We start from the raw sequence: 18,369 nt of genomic DNA, 5'->3' as shown, positions 1-18,369 counted from the left end.
GAGATTGGATTAGGGTTCTCAGTTCTTTAGTCCCTCCCTCTGCAATGCGACCTTGCAGTGCAGGTGTGCTTCCCTGCCCCTACTGATCTCCGGCTTTGCCAGGCGGCCTGCTTTGGTGAGTGGAATGAGTAGTAGCAGAGGTTATAATACACGCAGAGGCCTCCAGCACTCTTGTGCAGATTGGTTGGTGCTCCAGTGACCTCCCAGGAGAGAAATATTGCCCAGGTAGCTATTGAACCAAGGTTAACTAAAGACACATGGAGGGAAACTGAAGCCAACCCAACAGTGGAGGTCAAGACCACTTGACCTGAAGCTGGAAGAAGAGCACACCTATAAGAATCATAATCAAGAAAAAAAAATACATGTATCTGTAAACCATTATGACTCAGGGTAGTTATTACCCAGCATTGTAGAGGGAATAGCTGACTGGTACATACAGAAAATGTGCGGACTTTGGAGTCCTAGATATCTGGGATCTATTCTTGAGTCTATCACTTGTCACTGGATAACATTTGGAGACAATCTTACTCCTCCTATGTCTCATTTTTTTTTTTTTAATTGAGGTATAAGTCCCAGATCATACAATTTATCCTTTTAAAGTATATAATTCAGTGGTTTTAGTATATTCCCAAAGTTGTTCAGTCTGTGATGATTCACAGTACGATTTCAGAATATTTTCATCAACCCAGAAAGAAACCCCATACATGAGCATCTGCTCCTCATACACCCACACCCTGACCCTTAGAATTCACTATGTTTGTTTGTTTGTTTGCTTGTTTTGGTTTTTATGGATTTGCCTTTTCCGGATGTTCTATATAAATAGAATCCTACAACATGCAACATTTGTGTCTGGCTTCTTAACCTAGTGTAGTGTTTACAAGATTCATCCATGCATCTTGTACCAGTATTTCATTGTTTTCCAAGGTTATATGGTTATATCACATTTTGTTAATCTATTCATCACTTCTTGAAAATTTGAATTGTTACCACTTTTACAGCTACTATGAGTAATCCTGTTTTCAACATTTGTGTTTACTTTTTGTGTGGACATATATTTTCAGTTTTCTTGGGTGTTTACCTAAGAGTAGAATTGCTGGGTGGAGTTAGGTAAAGACTATGTCTTTCTTTAGCATAATGTTGGCTATTCTAGGTCTTTTTCTTTATATCTAATTGATCTTTCATATTGAACCAACCATATATTCCTTGGATAAATCCCATTTAATCATGGCAGATAATTCTTTTTAAAAATTGCTGGATTCAGGTTGCTAGTATTTTACTGAGGCTTTTTGCACCTGTCTTCACAAGGGATATTGGGTTATAGTTCTCTTTCCTTGTGACATCTGTGTCTAGCTTTGAGACCAGAGTACTACTGGGTTATAGAAGGAATTGAGAAGTGTTCCCCCAACCTGCTATTTTTGGAAGAGCTTATGAAGGAGTCATACTAATTCTTCTTTAGACCTTTGATAGAATTCACTAGTGAAGCCCCTCCTGGGCCTGGGCTTTACTTTTTTTATGGGAAAGTTTTTACTACTAATTCAATCTCTTTACTTGTTATGGGTCTATTCAAGTTTTCGTTTCTTCTTGAGTTTTAGTAGTTGGTGCCTCTCTAGGAATTTGTCCATTTCATCCAGGTTATCCAATTTGTTAGTGTGTTAGTTTGCTATTGCTGTCAAGACATGTTACCACTAATTTGTGACTTAAAAAATAGAAGTATATTAAATATGTCATCTTATAGTTTTGTAGGTTAGAAGTCTGAGATGGAACTCTCTAGGCTAAAATCAAGGAGTTGGCAGGGCTGTTCCTTTCAGGGCACTCGGGGCAGCGTCTGGCTTGCTCTCCTAGATTCCAGAGGTCTACTGCTTTCTTAACTCAAATTCCTCTTCCTTCATCTTCAAAGCCAACAACGGCTCAGGTCCTTCTCATTGTGTCTTATCTGGTCCTGGAAGGATTTTCTACCTTTAAAGACTGTTATGATTAGATTGGCCCACCAACATCACCCAGAATAATCTCCCCACTTCCAAGTCCTTACCCTTCATCACATGTGAAAATTCATTTTTGCCATAGACGGTCACATATTCATAGATTCTGAGGATTGAGGATAAACTCTTTCCTCTCTTGGGGAACCATTGTTCCCAGAGAGGGAGACCATTGTTCTTGTAACTGGCATGTGGTGTTCATACAAGACCTTTATAATTCTTTTTATTTCTGTAATATCAGTACCAATGTCTTCTCATTCTTTCCTAATATATATATATTTTTAAGATTTTATTTATTTATTCATGAGAGACACACACACACACAGAGGCAGAGGCACAGGCAGAGGGAGAAGAAGCAGGCTCCCTGCAGGGAGCCCGATGTGGGACTCGATCCCCGGTCTCCAGGATCACGCCCTGGGCTAAAGGTGGCACTAAACCGCTGAGACACCCAGGCTGCCCCTCTTTCCTGATATTAAGTTAAATCTATTCTTTTTTTTCTTTGTAAGTTTTTATCAATTTTGTTAAACTTTTCAAACAACCAATTTCAGTTTCCTTGATTTTCTCTATCATTTTTCTCTTCTTTGTTTCATTTATTTCTGCTTTTAGTATTTATCATTTCTTTTCTTGTGCTTGACTTGGGTTTAGTTTGTTGTTCTTTTGTTAGTTTCTTAAGCCGAGAGGCTACCTTACTGATTTAAAATTTATGGCTATAAATTTAACTCTAATTACATTAGCTGTATCTCATCCGTGTTTGTGTTTTACTGTCTTTTTTTTTAAATTCATCTCAAAGTATTTTCTAATTTCCCTTGTGGTTTCTCTTCCAACTCATTGGCTATTTAAGAGTGTGTTGCTTAATTTCCACACGCCTGTTGATCTCAGCCCATCTAGAGTGCTGCTCTCAGCTGGGAATGCCTGGGGCACTCACCTGGGCTGTGTCAGTACTAGGGAGCCCCATAGACATTTCCCAGACCACAGCCAATGTTGTGGTTGGACCAGCCTTTGTTACTGTGATAGCAGGATGCATATCAGGAGTACCATCAGGGAGCTCGAGAGAACAAGATCTATTGGAGGGTGCATGGCATACTCAGGGGTCACACAGAAAACTCTTGGGGAGAAAAAGAGGGGGACAGCATGGAGCTCAGGCTCTGCTTTTATTAGGGTCCAAGGGTGGGATGCCTTGGGTCTTGTGGGGTCATCTTTTTTGGTGAATTTAAAGCATAAAAACAGGAATTAGAATGATGGAACAGAAAAGTAGGGCCAGTCAAATGGTCAGTTAACAAGGTTACCCAGGGTTTTCTGAAAGGGGAACTTCATGGGTGGGGTAGCCCAGTTCCTTATTGGGTTTCCTTCCTAACAGCTGCATCATATAGCTGGTTACAAGTTTATTTGAAATAGATGTCTTTGATGTGGATGTCTCTGCAATCAAGCTCTGAATGTCAGGTACTCACACTGTACACACACTGTATTTCAAATCTCCTGTCATTGGTTTCTAACTAATTCCACTAAATGGTGACCAGACAACATCAATCTGTTTACATGTATTGACACTTGTTTTATGGTAACAGATCAGACTGTGGAGACTTTTCTATGTTACGTGAGAAAAAATATGTGTTCTTTTGTCATTGGGTGGGATGTCCTATAGAGATCTGTTAAGTCTTGTTGATTTATAATACTAGGTCTTCCGTTTCCTGGTTGATCTGTGTAGTTGTTCCGTCTGCTATTGAAAGTGGGATATTGACATCTCCAACTATTTTATTGTTGAACTGTTTTTTCATTCAATTCTGTTAGTTTTGATTCATTTGAGGCTCTGTTACTGGGCACATATATATTTATAATTATTATGTCTTTTTCATGGACTGACCCTTTTATCATCATAGAATGATCTTCGTCTCTACAACTACTCTTTCCTTAAAGTTTAATTCATCCCATATTAGTATAATCACTTCAGCCCTTTTCGATTATTGTTTGCAAGAAAATATACCTTTTTCCATCCTTTTACTTTTAACCTGTGTCTTTGAATCTAAATTGTGTCTCTTGTAGGTAGCATATAGTTGGACAATTTTTAAAAAAATATATTTTTTTAAAGTAGGCTTCATGCCCAGCATAGGACTTGAACTCAGACCCTGAGATTAAGACCTGAGATTAAAATGTTCCATCCAACTAAGGCACCCAGCGCCCTTGAAATCTTTTCTGTTAACCTCTGCCTTTTGATTGGAGTGTTTAACCCATTTAATATAATAATATAATCCATTTAATGTAACTGAAAAGGTAGAATTCAGAGCTGCCACTTTACTATTAGTTCTCTGTATGTCTCATGTCTTCTTTCGTTCCCATAGTCCCATTAATGCCTTACTTTGGGTTAACCAGATAGTTTCTAATGTGTTTTTTATTTCCTATGCTATTTTAAAAAAAAAGTGTACTCAAGTTATTTTCTAAATGTTCCCCTGGGGATTATAGTTAACACTTCAACTTATGACAATCTGGTGTTTATTAATACCACCTTAATTTAAATATTGTACAAAAGCTTTGCTCCTATATGTCTGTTTCATGGCCCCCATTTTTGTGCTATTATTGCCATATAAATGACATATTTATGCATCATATACCCATCAACATGGTATCATTGTTGCTTTATGTAGGTGTCTTAAATCATATGGGAGAAAAAAATACAAACAAAAAACACCTTCACGATATTTTATATTTATCCATGTCATTATCTTTACCAGTGCTTCTTATTTCTTAATATGGATTTGCATGACTGTCTAGTGTCCTTTACTTCAGTCCAATGGACCCCCGTTAGCATTTCTTGCAGGGTAGTTCTGCTGCCAAAGAGTTCTTTCAGTTTTATCTGGGAATGCTTTAGTTGCTCCTTCATTAAAAGAAAATATTTTATTTATTTATTCAGGAGAGATACAGAGGGAGAGGCAGAGACATAGGCAGAGGGAGAAGCAGGATGATGCAGGACTTGATCCCAAAGGTAGACACTCAACCATTGAGCCACAGTGTCCCAGCTCCTTCATTTTTTAAGGGATCATTTTATTGAGTGCAGAATTCTTGGTTGGCAGTGTTTCTCTTGTAGCATTTTGAATATACCATGCTTTTACCCTCTGGCTTCTTAGGAGAAATCAGTTCATCTCATTGAGGACAACTTGCACACAATGAGTGCTTCTTTTGATGTTTTGAAGATTCTCTGTCTTTTGACAATTTTTTCGTGATGTTTCTAAATATGGATCTCTAAGTTTACCTTATGTGGAGTTTCTCAGTTTCTTAAATACATTGATCAATATGTTTTTCACCCAGTTTAGGAAGCTTTGGCCATTTTTCTTCAAATATCCTTTCTTTCTCCCCCATTCCTTCCCTCTTCTTCTTCTGGGGCTCCCCATTATGTTTATGTTGGTACAGCTGATGGTGTTCCCCAGGTTTCTGGTTTCTGACACTTTTTTTTCCCCCTCACCCTACATAATCTCAATTGACCTATTTTTAAGTTCACTGATTCTTCTAGCTGCTCAAATCAGGTATTGGGCTGTTGTGGCCACAGTTTTCCTTTCAGTTATTATACTCTTCAGCTTTGGAAATTTTATTTTATTTTTCTCAGCATTTTAAACTATTTATTTATATTCTTTAATTGGTTACACACTATTCTCAATCTGTTATTTTGGTTTCCTTTAGTCTTTGAATGTATTTATAATAGCTGATTTAAAGTTTCTGTCTAGTAAGTCCAACATCTGGGCTGCTTTATTTCCTGTGTGTGGGCCATACTCACCTATTTCTTTTTTTTTTTTTTAAGATTTTATTTATTTATTCATGAGAGAGAGAGAAAGAAGCAGATACATAGGCAAAGGGAAAAGCAGGCTCCATGCAGGGAGCCTGATGTGGGACTCGATCCTGGGACTCCAGGATCAGGTCCTGGGCCAAAGGCAGCCACTATACCACTAAGCCACCCAGGGATCCCCCTCACCTATTTCTTTGTGTGTCACTTAATTTCAATGTGCATCAAATCACCTAAAAAACTTGTTAAGACAGATGCTGGGCCTTACCACCAGATTTCTGGGGTCTAAGAACTGGTGTGTTCCTAGTTGATTCTGGGTGGCTGGCCCAGGGAAAACACTTTGAGAACCACCAGACCAGGCTAGACCCACCATCTCAGCCTCCTGAAGGCGAGGTCCATGTCTTATGGATCTCTTAGTCCACAGACTATCCAAACAGTGACTCATCAAAGTTGTTCTATTGAGCTTTATCGGTGTTGAATTACTGAATTTCAAAGATGTGTCATAGAAAATGTCATACCCATCAGTGTTCTAAGGAAGAATCACAGAGGTGCCTGGGTGGCTCAGTAGGTTAAGCATCTGCCTTTGATTCAGGTCATGATCCGAAGGTCCTGGGATTAAGCCCCACATCAGGCTTCCTGCTCATCAGGGAGTCTGCTTCTCCCTCTCCCTCTGCCCCCTCCTCTGCTCGTATTCTCTCTCTCTCTCTCAAAAAAAAAAAAATAAAAATAAAAAAAAAAACTTTAAAGGAGAATCACAGTTACAGTAAAGAACCCAAAAAGAATGAAGAAGGACATCTGGTCCATTCATAAGTCAGGCTGCTTCATCAGTGAATAATGCAATGAAGGTGTAAAGTTTGGGGATTTTCAATGTCATTATAGGCATCAAGTTGTTCAATAGATTATTTCAGTTATTACAGAAGGGAGAAATATTTAATTTTTAATCATAACATCATTCTAGTGATTAATAGGTTCATTGTGAGTGTTTTGTTAATTACTAATAGGAGAATTATTAGAATTAGTGCCTGGCTAAAAAATGCCAGACACAGAAATTAAAACAACAGGCAGAAACTGGAGTGTGAAAGGCAGTGTGCAAGGAGCTACCTGGCTTTGAGTCCCAGCTGTGCCCACAATGCCCATATGCCCTCAGGGACTCAGTTTCCCACTCTGTAGAATGGGCACCAAAATAATCACATCTGTTTTGGAAGGCCAAGTCCTCAAAACAATGCCTGGTGCAAAATAAGCATTTGTTAAAAATGCTCCTAGTGCAGCCACTATGGAAAACAGTGTGGAGGCTCCTCAAAAAATAAAAAAAAGAACTACCCTGTGACCCAGGAATTCCACTACTGGGTATTTCCTGAAAGTAAATGGAAACACTAACTCAGAAAGATACCTGTGCTCCCATGTTCACGGACGCATTATTCACGATAACCAAGATATGGACACTACCTCAATGACCTCGGTGGATGAAGATGCATCCAGCAGAATATACAGCCATCAACAACAAAGAAACTTGTCATTTGTGACAACACGGAGGCACCATGAGGCATCACGCTAATGAGATAAGTCAGACAAAGACAAATGCATATGCTCTCACATGTGGAACCAAGAACATCAGCAAGAACAAAACAAAAATCAAATCCTTGACACAGAGAAGTGAGGGTGGATGGAATGGGGGAAAGAGTCAAAAGGTACAAACTTCCAGTTATAAAATAAATAAGTCCTGGGCTCATAATGTATAACATGGCAATGGCAGTTAATACACTGTATTGTATATTTGAAAGTTGCCAAGAGAGTAGATCTTAAAAGTTCTCATAAAAAATAATAATAATAAAAGTAAACTAGGGGAGAATCTTCTCGGGCTAGTGTAGGCCCTCAGGACCACATGTTTCCCATTGAAATTTATAACAGGAGAGATGCTGGGACCACGACTAGGGATAAAAGGCTCTCCAGAAGTCCCATGGGTCCCAGGGGTCTCTGGGGTTATAGCATGCCATGTAGATGGACACTGCAGGCTGTCCAGCTCTCCATCTGTATATTCCCAGCCACCCCCCCCTCCCCAAATATCCTGCATCTCCAGGAAAGGAGAGGACACAAGAGCACGCAAGGCAAACTCAGGTCTTCAGCAGCTTCTTCAGTCACGCTGGGGATGGGTTGTTCTGGAATGGAAGTGACTTCATGTTAATGACCCTCCCAGAACCTGTGAGAGTTCACATCCCATCCCTGAGGTTCTAGGCTGGTGGCTCGTGTGTCTACACGGGATCACCCCAAGGAAACCTGGCAAACAGCCAGCGATCTCACGACGACGTCCTTCCTCTTATAACAGGTTGTTGTTCCCACACAGAGCCAGGGGTTGACCGTGGTCTATGCCAAGGGCGTCACTCACCAGTGAGGGGTCATAAGGTGCACAAATCTCTCAAGGACAGTGTTTGTCCAGCTGGACCAGTGAGAAACACGCCTCCCTCACGCAGCCGGAGGCAAGGAGCCAGGCCCCTGATGGGGCGACTGGACACAGGGCCGGGAGGGGAAAGACTGTGAGACCCACTAGCCCCCCACGGCCTCTCCCTTGGTGGTGGCGGTGGCGGTGTTGGTGGCAGTCCCACAGGTGCTGCTCTCTGACCTCCCCTGTAAACACTCAGGCACTCTCCCCTCCTTCCCCTTCTTTGCTTCTCTTCTTTCTGCCTTCCTTTCTTTTGGGCTGAGAGGGTCAGAGTCAATGGTATGCTCTTTCTCCAAACTTTCCAAACACACACAAAGATAATGACAAGCTTGTCACAAGTCCCCAAGTGCCATGTCCTCAGGCATGACATTGAGCCAGTTTGGTTTCCCCTGTTTCCCACTTCCACTCCTCCTGCCCCCCAGTGTTTTCCTGGAGCATTTTAAAGCAGACCCCAGAGTTTCACTCTTCAGTGTGGCATTTTGTCTCCTGAAATCTTAGCCCTTTAAAACCCCTACCCAGAATACATCATCACACCTCTCCAAGTCCACAACAATCCCTTGATACCATCTCATACATCTTTGTTCTACATTTTCTCAGAAAATACCTTCTTCCAGTTGTTTTGTTCAGACAGGCTCCCCCGAGGTCTCCGTGGTGCACTTGGTTGACACGTCTCCTAAGCCCTTTGGACCTGTGACGTTTCCCTCCGTATTTCCCTCCTGGTGCCGAGCGTCGGGCCTGCCGAGGTTCCCACAGTCTAGATCTTGCTGAATTGCATCCTTACAAGTGTCAAAGATTTAGAAATAACAGAAGTAAAGCCAGCGAGTCACCAAAGTAGCAATCAGTAAAAGTTTAGTGTGCCCACGCCCAACAGACAGTCTGCAAACTGGGAGGCCTCCTACGAGAGCATGGCGGGAGCACTGTCCAGCAGGCGGCCCTGTGCGCTCCCCCCAGGGACTAGTTATGATGCGAGAATGTTCTTGAGTGAAAGGGAATGGGTCAGTACTTGCCTCTTGTCAGTTTGGGGGACAATTTAAGTTTTACTTAGGATATTCAGGAGCATCAGCAAGAAGTGACCTGGGCACATTAGCCTCCCTTGTCTCGCAAAATAAGCCAAATTGAGTTTTGCTTGTAGACTAAGCTGGTTTCCATTTGTGTTTGATTTGAACCGTGCAACTAACACATTCCTTTGCTCCCCGAGTTCCCATAAGCTGACGTTTGGATCCAGAGGCTTGTTTAGACTTGGGTCTGAACCCCTCAGCGTGAATTTTCTGTAAGTGGCGCTGGCGGTCCCTCCGGCACCCCTGATGTCTGGTCACCCCAAGTCTCTTGGATCTGATACTGATCAGGGGCCAGGCGAGGGGTGGTCAGCCTGACCCAACCCACCAGTGTCCCCCCCACCCCTCGGCCCTTGGTTTCAGCATTCATTCCTGTCCACGCTCATGCTTGCACTAGGGAACGTGTAACAGGATTTCTACTCCATCGGCGGCGCTGAGGTTCTTGGGCACACCGCTCCCAAGAATGAGGAGCTGGACCCGACCGAGAGTGGTGGGCGGGCAGCAAAGCGAAGTCTGTGGAGCTCTCAAGGAGAGAGGGGAGCCGAGAGGCTGGCCGACTCCGTGTCCAAACCCAGGGGGTTTACGAGCTCTTCTGCGGACTGTCTTAAGCAGTCAGGGCTTGCTGAGCCATGCCAGCCAGGGCTCTGGTCACATCTCTGTCCACCTAGTAGGCTGATGTCCACCCGCTGATGATCTTTTTTGCTGACATCGGGGGTTTTGGCCTTCACTGCCCTCGGCCTGTGATATCCACAGATGCTTTGTGGTTAGTTGCCTTATTTTAGGATGTTTTGTAGAAGTCATTTCTGCAAAGGCTGCAAAGCAGAATGTCAGTGGGGTCCTGTCTAAGCTGCGAAAAGGATGTCAGTGCTGCTATTTTATTTCACCTGTCCTGACTCCATGTTTTCTTGCTGGGGACCCTGGCCCTGACACCCTAACTCCTGACAATTGCAAATGGTGGTTTTCTATTTTGATTGTCCTGCGTTGGTTAGCTAGAATTCCTCTGTCACTATTTACTAACGTGTAAAACAGTCTGCAGAGGAAAGTATACTTGAGAACTGGATATGTGAAATGATGCCTTCTTTTTATAAATTTTCAGAATAATTGTGAACCTACAAGGAGATCAGTCAGACCTTCTTCTGTTTTACTGCCATTACACACTCACAGCTTCGCGCACTTGCTTTGTTCCAAATACAGCCATTTTTTTGGTGGTCGTGCATCAGTCCTGTCTTCCCTGTGCGGCTCCTCCAGGCTGGCTCCTGGACACAGCCCCTTGGTCTTGGCGATGTCCCTATTTTTGGCCATGACATGGGTGTCTCAGGATCACCTTGTACCGTGTCTGCCCCCAGAGCAGCCATTCCTCCAAGAGCCCTGGTTCCTTTCAGTAAAAAGTTGCTTCTGGAGACCACAGTCTGGGGACTGGGAGTGGGGAGTGGTGTGTGTGCTCATCACGACTGCTTTGTCTTTGATCCTAGGCTCCTTCTCTGTTTGTTTGTTTTTTTCTAAAAGATCATGTTATGAGCTTATACTTATTTTTCCAAACCAAATGCAAATTTTTATGTTTTTTTTTAATTTTTATTTATTTATGATAGTCACACAGAGAGAGAGAGAGGCAGAGACACAGGCAGAGGGAGAAGCAGGCTCCATGCACCGGGAGCCCGACGTGGGATTTGATCCCGGGTCTCCAGGATCGCGCCCTGGGCCAAAGGCAGGCGCCAAACCGCTGCGCCACCCAGGGATCCCCAATTTTTATGGTTTTTATTTGAGTCTGATTATAAAGCTGTACTCCTTTCCTTAACGTTGAAAATCTTTATTCCTAAGGAATTTTATGTAATTATTTATCTGATCTCTCTGTCTTTTCCTCTACGTGTTTCACTATGTGGATAATTCAGATAACAGTATCAGTATTAGCATCAAAAGTAAGAACTGGGACACCTGGCTGGCTCAGTGGTTGAGCATCTGCCTTCAGCTCAGGGCACGATCCCGGAGTCCTGGGGTTGAGTCCCACATCAAATCCCTGCAGGGAGCCTGCTTCTCCCTCTGCCTGTGTCTCTGCCTCTCTCTGTGTGTCTCCATAAATAAATAAATAAATATTTTAAAAAATACAAGAAACTACGATGAAGGAAAAGTTTGCCACTTGCAGTGTATGAAGAGGTATCACGAAGAGTGTGAACCACAGCGACAAAATCAAGAGGAAGTAGTTTAAGGGGCATTTGTCTGCCATGAGATTGCTCTGAAACGGAAGGTCTGAGATAGGATCTCTGAGGGGTGTTGCCAGTGAGAACCCCACAGGAGACAGCTGTGGGCATCAGAGTTGTGGGTAGTAAGGGATGGATGGATCTTTCCATGTAGCCTTCAGGAGTTTTTACACATCGTTTGTTTGAGCCCCTGGATTCTGGCGACTTCTTGTAGGTCTCTGGCACCTGCCAGAGACAGACTTGGACCCCTGGGCGGCAGGAGACAGTGGAGGTGGAAGGTGGTGTAACTTTTTCCAATTTCCCTTACTTTTTTTCTGAGCTTCTCCACTGCTCTCAAACTCAACTTATCAGGAGAGATATCATCCTACCAAGCATGTCAAAAAGACCATTTGTCTTCTTCCTTCTTGGAAACTCTCTGGAAAGTTCTGTGTATTTACCTTCCCACTCACTGGTGTTTGCCCCTGTGGGGATGCTGTTCACTGAGTTCACTTGTGCGGGGGGACAGGGACTCATGGTCCTAGTCACCTTTAGATTGAACAAACCTCAACTTGTTTAGCAGTTAAGTTGCAAGTGACATATTTTACTAAGTGTGTTACTTCATCAATGTGATGATTAGCACTTAACTATAAGCATTGCCAACGACTATGCCAAGATATTAATTCAATATTCTAAAAAGCTGTTTTGGAGCATGGGTATGGCATCAATCCCCAAGTTTTCCCAAAGATCAAGGTGCAGCTCCCTCAGCCGGCCTGGCTGCGGCTGGTTCAGGAAAACATGGAGAAGACACAGCATAATAAACTCACTTTTCAGATTTACTGATATACCCTGCCTGCAACCTGAAACAAGTGTATTCTGGTCTTGTTAACCCACATAGCACCCCTGCCCCTTTAGGATTATATCCTGAAGCGGGGAATTGAAAAGGTTGAACTATCGATCAGCTCACAGTCACTGCTAATGGGGGACATGCAAGTTCTATTCCTGCATTTGTCATGCACATACTCCTCTGTCACCAGCCCCCCTTCCCTGAGCAGCCAACCTGAGCTCAGTCTCAAAACCAGAGGAACCAAGGGGGAGGTGCAAGGATGTGGCGGCAAGGAGCCGGGGTGGGGTCTGGGAGGGGCACCTCAGGGCAGGGGCAAGTGGCAGATGTTTCTGTACCCCCATTTCACACAGTACCTGAACTAGAGTCAGACTCCAAACATGGTTTCTGAACTGAGGCTGCTGGTGAGAGCCAGACTCTCAGGATCAGGTGCACATCTGTTCATCTCCACCGAGAGGCCCCAGAGCTCAGGAGCACATATCTGTGTTCTAAGTTTTCTCCCACGACATTTGCCAATTTTGGTCAGCCAATCGAGCTCTACTCCTTTGTGTTTCATCTTTTTCTCATAAATAGAAATTAAAGACAGAAAAGATGTTAAAGATTTTAACATTTCTTAGGTTGTGAAAATATTAAATATATGAAAAAGTAATTTAAACAGTGTAGACATTTATTTGGAAACTGGTATCTTCAATGCTTGTCATCCTCCTGTGACAATCACTCTTTGTTCTCTTTCAAAACTCAACAATCTGCCAAAGCTTCATTTGCTGGAAGCATGTCTGGGAATGGAGCATTTTTTTGATTTAGTGATGTGTAAGTATTTTTTAAATGGGATGCACATTTTTTTAAAGATTTTATTTATTTATTCATGAGAAACACAGAAGGGAGGCAGAGACACAGGCAAAGGGAGAAGCAGGCTCCCTGTGGGGAGCCTGATGTGGGACTTGATCCCAGGACCCCGGGATCACGACCTGAGCCCAAGGCAGATGATGCTCAACCGCTGAGCCACTCAGGCATCCCAGGCATCCCAGCCATGAATATTTTGAAGGAAATGTGGGACTTCTGTGTATTGTGATGCTAAAATATCAACAATAATTGGAGTAAAAAACTATATTAGTATTTCTTAAGCAGACTTTATTTTTTGGAGCTATCTCTGTCCCCTCCCACTACCCCCCACCATCAACATTGCCAGAAGATGGTGCATTTGTTACGGGGGATATTTCCTGCACGGACCTGTCATATCACCTAGGTGCATGGCTCACCTCAGGGTCACGCTGGGTGCTGTATATTCCATGGGTTTGGGCAAATGAGTAATGACGCATATCCACCGTTACAGTGTCACAGTAGTTTTACTCCCTAAAAAGCCTCTGTGCTCCACCCCTCATCTCCCCCACCCCCAGCCTCTAATCTCTTTACTGTCTCCACAGTTTTGCCTTTTCCAAAGCATCTTGAGCTGAAATCATAAAGTACACATCCTGTTCAGACTAGCTTCTTTCACTTAGTATATACATTGGAGTTTCCTTATGTCTTTTCATGGCTTGATCACCCATTTCTCATAGCGCTGAGTAACATTCCCTTGTCTGGATGGACCATGGTTCATTAATCCATCCACCTCCCGAAGGATGTCTTGGTCGCTTCCAAAACTTGGCAATTATGAACAAAGCTGCTATAAACACTCATGTGCAGGCTTCTGCATTGATGTAAATTTTCAGCTAGTTCACTAACTACCAAGGAGCATGATTGCTGGATCCTGTAGTAAGTGGATGTTTACTTTTATAAGAAACACACTCTCTTCCAATGTGGCTGCCACCAGTCTGCATTCCCACCAGCAACAAATGAAAGTTCCTGTTGTCAGTATTCTGGATTTTGGCCATTCTGACAGGTGTGAAAAGCTAGATTATTTTTAGCAACAGGATCAGAGCATCCCAAATGTGGGCACGATAGTAATTGTTTTAATCTCAAATACAGTCTTTATAATTAACTACCTAGAAACATCTAGTTTAGTGGAAGCACTTGTCATCAAGAAACCAAGGCTGACTTGTGCAGATCTGAGAGAGAAAATCATCCTTCCACTGTAGAGCAATCAGCACTCTTATCACATGGAAATGAAACATTACAAGAAAAGATGTTATCTTCCATTAAAAAAAAACCTCCAAATGCAATTTTAGGTTTCTTCTTAGTGCCATCTTTCCTTTAATGCATGTATCACCATGCCCCAGAAAGCAATAGAAAAAAATAAAATTTAAATTGATATGAACAGTTTCTATATTTGACCTTAGCCAAAAGGCCAAGAAGAAGCAGCACATACAACTCAGAGTAATGATTTTCAGTGATGTTTTAGGGAGGGAGTTACAAATACAGGAAAACAGGATGTTGTAATAGATTCATCAAGAGGTGCTAGATATTCCTTTGATTCAGGAGGAAGGAGAAAGTACCAGTGATTCCAGGATCAATGGAAGAGGTCTTCACCAATCCACAAATGGGGACAAGATGAGCTTCATGTTGGAAAAGAGGCTCTGGTGGGAAGCCCCTGCAGCCCTCTGGGCTCCAGTTTCTTTTTCTGGGACAACAAAGAGAGAATCAAAATTGAAGTGGTAGTCATTAACTTTGCTCCCCTGCTAGATAAATATTTAATAACTTCTTACCTAAAACCAGGTAGGACATTATTAAGATGCTTGAGACAATGTGAAATGGTCAGTCCAGCCTCAAGCCCTGGTAGAGGATATAGTAGTGCTGCCAAGGAGAAGGAGGACACAGCAGCACCATGTTACCCACACAGCATCCAGAGGAAGATAACTAGAGGTCCCTTGAGACGCCCACATGGGCTCCTGGGGTGCTTGCTCCAGCCTTTGGGCTTGCTTCTTAGCCTGGCATTCCTACTGTTTAGAAAGTTCCTTGAAAAAAATAGTCCAGTATTTTGATAAGATTATTTCAGAGATAGCCCAGATGCTAACAATTAAAAAAACAAACAAACCCCAAAACACTTATTTTCATATAATCAGAACTCCATCTGATCATTTTGGAGAAATTGTGGCAAATTTAGTGTTCTTCTTACAAAACAGTGCAAGCTTTGTGAAAACTTTCCTTCCATCATGATCTGCTTAGAGGGTGTTGTGAGGTCACTTCAACACAAGGAATGTAAAAAAAGAAAAAAAATTTAATGAATCATGTTATTGTCCTCCATAACCCCGAGTCCTATTAAAAATAATTGGAAATTTTCTGAAATGTTTCCTCTCCCACATAATGATTTTTTGACAAAGTAATTTTATGGTGCTTACACTTGATCAATAAATTCTGATCAATACCATCGAAGTGAGTTTGCCCAATATGGCAGCCATGTCACAGGACACCAAATGTCATTGGATCAGTGGGAGTTGCTCACAGCTCATCTTTGTGACTATAACTGATTCCTCTGAGAAGTAAATCAGGGCAAAATCACTTGCCAAAAACACATAGAGGATTTTTTTTTTTTGCTTGTTTTGGTTTTTATCTAGTAGTTTTCTGATCCTGAAGCTTCAATTTCTGAAGACACGAATTTTGTCTATTAAAAACACCCATAAATTTTAGAGCTTAAGGTAAACGTTCTTACATCACAACAAGTAACTGGGTCTAATCTATTTCATTACTTTTTTTACTCAAGGGAAAAGCTGGGGGATTTATGAGATCTACCTAAGATGGTTAACCAGACACCCCCTGTTCAGTCTCTGATGTGTACAAGAGAGATCTATAAATCCCATCTGGTTGTAATAAAAATAAAAATTTAAAACCTGAAGTTTTATTGTTACTTTAAAGAATCAAATCTTTTATTTGAAATAAGAAAACTGAAAACCAATTTAGGGAGGAAGTCTGACGTCCCCTGGAGCAAATATGGGTTTCTTCCAGTTTGGGAATAATAATAAGCTGTGATATCTGGAAGAAAAATGCTTTCTTCTTTTAGAGAGAGCGTGACCGTGACCATGACAGAGCTCCTCTCATTTCAGGCCTGCCACCCTGCCCCATCATCTAGAAGTTATGTCTCAGGTGGCCATCACTGATTTTCTTTAAGCTTTGACTCTGAAATTGCCTTGGAAGCCTACATGTGAGCACATGTATGTTTTGCTTTTTTAAGAGGAATTCCCATGATCTGAGGATAATGGCTTTGCAGGAGTCTGTGTCCTTGGCCAGATTCCCATTTCACAAATTTCCTTATGCTAAGATGCTTAGTCCAGTCTCATTAACTACTTTATTTGCCCTGGAGTATAAGTGACCAAAGCTAGGTTAAAGTATTACCTCTCTCAAAGAGGTTCACAAATCAATGAGGGGGAAATCATTTGTTCTTTAGAAGTATTTGAGAACTGATCATAAATGTTAGACTGGGCCAATTCAAAAAATATATATACATAGACTATGAGTTCTGTTATATGATATGCAAAATATTAGAAGAAAATTTAAAATTCTCACATGGTCAAACAAATCGGGAAACTGGGGTTATGAGGAGAATAAAAGACTTTTTATCTCAGGACTTCTCAGACTCCTCCTTGACCTGCTCCCCAACCTAACTTCCTCAGTCTCAGCCATCAGGTATGTGGGTGGGAACTTGGACGTTCAACCGAAGAACAGAAGATGAAAATGTAATGGCCAAAAATCACCAAAGCTATGGCAGAGCTTCCCGAAACCATGTAGGAATGGTTCTGTAATAAAAAACATTAACAATAGAGGGCACTGCCCTCGACACAAGGGTTTGTAATGAAAAAAAAAAAAAAAAAGAGGGCACAAAATAATGAATTAAGAAAAGGAAAATGATATATGTCTTCAGAATGAAACAGCTATGCCCTTAGCCACTTCATGATGAGATTTCCAAATATGAAGATTGAAGGGTGGTGTGCAGAGCCCTCCTTGGTCAGGAGACATTGCATGAAGGCTTCAAGGAAGAGAGAAAGTACACTGGGCAGACATTTGGGAACAGAACGCTCCAAACCATGGGGCCAGCTGTGGGGTAGCCACATGTGGGACCCCACTTGGCACACTTGAGGAATTATGAAAATTCTCCAAGTATAATGTAGGTAATGTTTCAAATCAGTGCAGAGAGAATGAACAATCCAAAAATGGTTTTGGAACAAATGAATATCTCTTTGGAAAATATACATAATCTTATATTCTTAGTGTACCCCACACACACAAATTCTGGATAAATTAGAGAACTAAATGTAGTGAATCCCAATTAAAAATAGTGACTCAAGCACCTCCATTTATACTTGTTCCTTCCACCAACCTCAGGAAAACCACGTGAAGGGATTTTTGAAAACATAAACCTGCAAAGAGAAGAGGAAAAGAGACAATAACAAATTTCAGAAGCCAGAAAGTAGTGATAAGTAGACTCTGAACTTAGCAAACATGGAAAGCCAAATCATAAGCCAGCAGTGAGGAAGTCCAAGAGAAAAGACAGTAAAAAGTCCCAAAGGTTTAGAAACTGGGATGATTCTGGCCCTCAGCAGGAAAGGAGAGTGGGCTATGAATTAGAAGGTGATTTAAAATCAGTTTAAAAAGCAGTGGACACTCATCCTATCCACTGTTCCTTACAGATGGGGATTCCTCCGCTCCCCCATCTAATGGAAAGCTAGAGATTTATTCTCTGGAGGGGCCAAGGAAAACATGTCCATGTGGGGGGACCCCAACGGGTTGACTCAGGACTCTTGCTCTTCTTCCTCAATATGGCTCCAGGACTCAGTCTCTAGGAATAAGTCTGGAAGTGTGTCTTTGGTGAATTGGAACCAAGCCAAGAGGAAGGGCCTACTAAATACATTAGAAACAGGACCTCCCCACCCCAGACAGCTCATCCCCCTAAAACCCCCCCACACAGTGAAACCCACTGAGCTCAAAGGACTCATACATCAGCAGAGAGCTGAGAGTCACAGATGCTTAAACAAACTCACCAGGTGAATGACAGGGATGGGAGCATACAGAAAGGAGCACCTGGAAGGTGCAGAGGCTACACGCAGAAAGAAAACTAAAAAATCATTAATATCTTCAGAGGGCTGAGAGGAAATATTATACCTTGGGGGAAAGTACTATCAAAAGAATAGCTGGAGAACCATAAATTTAAAATAGGTTATCAGGAAAGTCACACTGGATGGATGTATT

The sequence above is a fragment of the Canis lupus genome, chromosome 1, assembly GCF_011100685.1.
Source record: "Canis lupus familiaris isolate Mischka breed German Shepherd chromosome 1, alternate assembly UU_Cfam_GSD_1.0, whole genome shotgun sequence".
Classification (NCBI taxonomy): domain Eukaryota; kingdom Metazoa; phylum Chordata; class Mammalia; order Carnivora; family Canidae; genus Canis; species Canis lupus.
Note: the sequence above shows the minus strand (reverse complement) of the source record.